This window comes from Gadus chalcogrammus, chromosome 8, assembly GCF_026213295.1.
Source record: "Gadus chalcogrammus isolate NIFS_2021 chromosome 8, NIFS_Gcha_1.0, whole genome shotgun sequence".
In the NCBI taxonomy this organism is placed as follows: domain Eukaryota; kingdom Metazoa; phylum Chordata; class Actinopteri; order Gadiformes; family Gadidae; genus Gadus; species Gadus chalcogrammus.
This window is the reverse complement of record NC_079419.1, coordinates 10543355-10549299: the sequence shown is the minus strand read 5'-3', so window position 1 is coordinate 10549299 and position 5945 is coordinate 10543355.

The window sequence follows — 5945 nt, the reverse complement described above, 5'->3', positions numbered from 1 at the left end:
GAGCTATTTATTTAGTGACCGAACAGGGGCGTGTCCAATGGGCTCCTTGAAAACGGAAAATCCGTCTTGCCACTAAAATCAGTAGGTGAGGTAGGCTTACACATTATCCAGACCCTACTAAACTTGTCCGAACCATCGAGGAGGCGTGTTTGTTATTAATGTAAATACCGGTTGTTTCGTTCAGTCACTGGTTTCAGAGCTTATGTTAATGTTTAAAAACATCAAAAATCCTGAGATTCCTGAAGGGACTTGACAGATATCAATCGCCCTGCTAGTAGAAACCTCAGCAGAATAAAGCAAACCTGTCAACCGACTTGTCAAACAAACTTGATTACGGGACCTCAGAAATCCTGAGGCAGTCTTCTGATTGGCTACGGGCTCTCAGAAGTGTAATTCTATTGGTTGACATTAAGACAGCTGTGTATGTCTCGACTCCTTTCCATGCTGGCCTGAGAGTCTGCTCGGTCTCCAGCTATAAAAGCACTTATGAATGTGCCGAGGTCACAGATGTACACTTCCAGAACTCAAAGGAACAAACAAACACAAACCACAACAGTGCCTAAATCTTTATTTATTTTTTCAGTAAGCTACATTTTTTTTTCTCCAAATCAGACAGTTTTACATCATGACACGAGTAACTTAAATTATCTATAGCCCACATGTACGCTTGATTCCAGTTTCAATGGAAGAATAGGTAAGAACAGAAAAATAAAACGACAGAACCAAATCAACTGAAAAAAGCCCTCTTGAACGGAACCTCGGTTCAACACTCGGGTCGGACTCAAACGTCACCCCTGTCCAACACTCTGTGCAAGCGTCGTTAGCCAAACTGTTGTCGACGCCCACGCGCCGGGGGGGGGGGGGGTCTTGGATTGTCCGTAGCCACTAGCCTAGCACGTGTGTTTAGAGTGTTACCGTGGTAACCACAGTGAGCAGAGAGGGAGGCCGGTGGCGTCACTCCGGTCACTTCCTGTTGCATTCGGTAAGCGCGGTAACCGCTTGTTGCCACGGCACCGCCAAGGAGGGTCCCAGAAGGACTGATATGCAGTTTGACCTCCGACCTCCGGAGGCGGTCCCGGCCGTGATCCCCCCTCCCGCCACGGGGAGCACACATGCACCAAGGGGGGTGGCAGACGACCATTTTGTTTTTTACTGCTTGTTTCTCCCCGTCTGTCGCTTCCATCACCAGCGCCGGACGGCCCGACAAAGACAGACAGGCGGATGGTGTGTTAGCGCAGCACAGTCGGGTTGTGTGTGTACTTCAAAACAAACGTGTGTGTGTGCTGGCCACTGGCGTCCCAACAAGCTCGGAGTGTGGGACCAGAACCAGGTCCAGGTGCAGAGGGAAGCGGTCTCAGTCCAGTCCAGGAGCTCAGAGTCCTCTGTTCCAGTCAGTGGTGTCACGTTTAAACACGTCCCCAGAATGTCCTCCAGTCCTCACACGGAGCTCAAACACGGATCAGTAACACACACATTTCCAAACGGAAAATACACAAAACAGAAATGAAAACAATGAAATGCCAAGCGTTCAGCTATATACAAATTAAACTGCTCTTTCAGATAAAAGAAAACAAAAAGGTGTGATGGCACAGTTCTTGGTACGTGTGGTCCAGTCCCCGTGGGAATGGGGGTCGCCTCGCTAGAGCTCGCCTAATGTCCCAGAAAGGAGTGAACACAAAGTCTGCACCACGGTTCCACCGCGGCCCAAACGCACTCCGACGAGGCCTGCCACCCAATCACCATCTCAGGGGGATGCACATTATAACAGATCGACTCCCATGAAAGCACTGCCGACCGTAAAGGGAAGAGTGACCCACAAATACACTGTGCTGAGAGCTGATGTTTTAGAATACAGCCGTCAGATGATGAAATTATGTGGGTGGATTGGAAGTTTCGGTACCCAGGATCTTAGAGAAACGCATCAGAACTCGTTTGATATAAATATTGGATGCCAGAAATAAAAGATCTCAATCACATCACTCCACAGAGAATAGGACTCCCAAAAAGCCATTAAAGAAGAAAGTGATACCGTATTAGAAGTGACTTTCTAATTTGACTGAAGATCACTTAAATTACCCCGTCTGACGGACCCATTGACCTGCCGTCCCTTGAAAACACTTCGTGATAAACCTCCTCCACTGGACTCTACCGTAAACGAGCGTTCACTGGGCCATACGTTGTGTGGGGGAAGACGAGGGGCGCGCAGGAGGAGGGCGAGTTCAGCGGGCGCTGGCGAGGCTCAGCCTCATGAGGAGCGACTCCAGACTGAGGGCTGCTCTAGCCTCCGCCTGAGACCCTGTTCTCTTCCGGATCACGGAGGGCTGTGGTCTCTCTGGGGCATCCCTTAAAACACCCCCTTTGTGAAGCAAAACAACATCGCTGGCCTCAAGGAAAACAATGTGTGTGATAAAAACGTAGTGGCTCTAATGAGGAGAGTCTGCAGCAACGTGCCGGGGGGACGGGGGACTACCGCGCCGTCGGGGAATCGCACCTTAACCGTAGCCTCAGTGCATTACAATGTGCTTTATCGTGGTCGACTGTGATGTCATCTGTAGGCGACCGCCTGAAGCACGGCCCCAAGACAAGACATCTAGACACCCAGAAGATACGCTAGATACACCTACTGACCTCTCCATCCTACCACGGGCTCTGCTAACAAGCCACTTTAGCATGCTAGGTTAGCATGACTACAAACGGACCTAGCCTGGTAGGACGTGATAGCTCAGAGTAGTCGATGAGGGACACTGGCCATGTTTTGCATCGTTAGGTGCGTGAGGGCGGGCGCTGTGATTGGCGCTCTTCCAGGACCACAGATTCTGATTGGTCCAGGACCACAGACTCTGATTGGTGCTCTTCCAGGAACAAAGACTCTTCCCAATTGTGCAAGGTGAGGGGGCGGGGCCTGACCCACCTGGTGGCCAGGTGAGAAGATTCAATAATGGAATGAAAGTGACATTAAGAAAATAAGATGAAAGGGTTTACAATCAGAACACTCCACGCACGGCGGAGCCGGCAGTATTTGAACCAAAATAAAAATAAAATTAAACAAAATATATATTCAAACACAACATTAAGATTTTTTTTGTATCCTACATCCAGCTTGATAGCAACATTAATAGTTTGAGATCAATATATTTTTATATCATTTTTAAGGTACCTCTTATATTTTTCTAAGTATTTACACCTGTACAAGCAAAGCACACAGTTCAAAGTGCACATATTTAATACAGTATTGACTAGTTTGCATTTACAAGGTTTATATTTTTCCCCAAAATAACCTGACGAAAGACAAGAAAAGGACAATCAAACCGACTATTTTTCGTACATTTTACAAAAAAAAAGAAAATAAAGAAAATTGCTAGATTTGTTCCTTTCTTCTTCTTGCGACATTTCGTACGATCGAGTATTCTCCGTATGTCATGCCAACGTTACAATTTGGGGGTATTTTTCCCTTCCCAAAAACGAAAGAAACCCTTATATGCTCGTCTTGTATAAAAGTTAAGGCAAAGTCATTTTTCAAGTTTAAATAAAATTCAAGTTTCTTAAACACTGGATGGAACATCATAACATTTTTATCGGAATAGAAACTTCGGTTTCTAACTTTTTCTCCCAAAAAATAAAGAAAAGAAAAGAGCAATAAACAACTTCCGATATTGGTGGTGAACGAACAGCATTGGTTTATAAATAGGCGGATATGGTGAATTCTCCTCGTGGGACCGACTCCACCCAAAGGAAGGGGGCCGAAGAAACCAAACTACCACACCCTCCATCCCAGTGCATCCCAGTCCTTCAAAACATGACAACACAAAGGCCAGCGTCCGGTCGGAGCAGTGCGGCCCGGACATAACCGCCGTCCCCCCGCCATCCTTCACCACGGGTTATTACCCAGGATGCTCCTTGTTGCAGGAAGACGTCGGCCAGAGACGGGAACCGATCCCGGCCCCTTCCCGTGGGTCCATCCTCTAAACCCCTCCCCCGAGTACGGTGGCCTACAGGGACCACCCCCTGGGCTTGTGGTCATGGAGATGGTACAAATAAAACCACTCCCTTTTTTCACACTTTTCTCTTTTCTATCTTTTTTTTTTGGTTTGTCTGCAGGCCACCATGGCTTTGTTTAGTCTGGGTCCTGGGGCTGGGACCACCACCCACCTGGACCTGAAGGATCCAGAGTCCCCTAGGGGACCAGAGGGGTTTAGGACCCTCTAGGGGACCAGAAGGGTCAAGGACCCTCTATCCTCTGGGGGGTCCACGGTGTGCTACCTCACGCTGGTCCTGAAGGCTTGGGGTCTGCTGGGGGCCTCCTCCCAGGACCCCCTGCTGGGGCCTCCCAGCATCGCAGGGTTCTGGTGAGCCCGTCTGCTAAGCCAAACATCATCATCTCCTCTGAAGACATGAACTTGTGAACGAGTGAACAGGGGGTGAAATGTTTGGATGTGGATGTTGCTGCTGTACAAACGTCTGACTTTGAGTGCATTCCAATCGTCACTTGCATCCTTTACCCCACCATCTGTATTCCCAGTCCACTCTCCAGCCTTTTGGCAGCTATACTGGTTCCATTGCTGTCTGGCTCAACTACGCCTGGCAGGGAGGACTCTGCCCTGAAGAACCAAACCAATCATCTGCCTTCACTCACTTTCCTGCCTGCCAACTCCTAGACCACGCCTACAATCCAAGCTAGCCAATCGCCAATCAATCGTTACTTTTTGTCACTCGGGTGACATATAGAGACTCCACATCCCTTCCCGCTTGCCTCCCACTGGCCCTGACAACAATACATCACCCAGGAGGGAACCATCTGCAACCCACCAAGCTAACCGCCATGGACACCAGTCACCAAGCTAACCGCCATGGACACCAGTCACCAAGCTAACCGCCATGGACACCAGTCACCAAGCTAACCGCCACGGATCCTAGTCTCCAAGCTCAAGAACCAGCTCCCCTCCCTTCCCAAACGTGTTCCACTCCCGCTTCCCAAACGTGTTCCACTCCCGCTTCCCAAATCAGTTCCACTCCCACTTCCCAAACCAGTTCCATTCCGCTTCCCAAACCAGTTCCATTCCCAAACCAGTTCCAATCCCCCTCCCCAAACCAGTTCCAATCCCCCTCCCCAAACCAGTTCCAATCCCCCTCCCCAAACCAGTTCCAATCCCCCTCCCCAAACCAGTTCCCCACCCCTTCCCAAACCAGTCCTACTCCCAAACCAGCTCCCCTCCACTTCCCAAGGCAGAGATGAGTTCAACCGGGCTGAGCAGGAAGTGACCTTCACTGCCCAACTGAAGATAAAGGATGAGTTCAGCTCCCAAACCAAACACAGACTAGTGCACACATCAGGTCAGGATCCAGTTCAGCATTAGAAGATAATTAACAAGACTCATCAAGTCAAGGGGAAGCAACTACTTACATATAAAGAGATTTACACACCGGAAATAAGGTCAACAACAAGTCAACGACAACATGAGCGCCATGCTAGTAAACCTGCCAGGCCCTGCTGTCCATGAGCTTGAGTCCAGGCCACAGGACCCTCCTGCTAGAGGAAGCCTGGCTCCCAGAAAAGGCAAAGGACTCAACCAAACCACAACAACCCAAAACCACTCTATCCAATCCACATCTCCAAATGTCAACCAACCGGCCAATCAGGCGGGATGCGGTTAAGCATGCGAAAACCAGGCACCTTCATTGTGAGTACGACACTCTGGCTGTGACGTAGCATCTCAGTGTGACGTAGCATCTCAGTGTGATGTAGCCTCTTAGCATGACACGGCATACTGGAGCGACATAGCTTCCGAGCATGATGCAGCGTCGAAGCTCAACAAAGCCAACCTCTCAAGAGAACATCACTCCACATCACCCGAGAAGATTTAGAGAACGCGAGACCAACCTCAAAGCTTAATCAGATCACCTTGCTTTAAGCTAGTTTAGCTCAGCCGTCAGCCGAACCCCCCCGC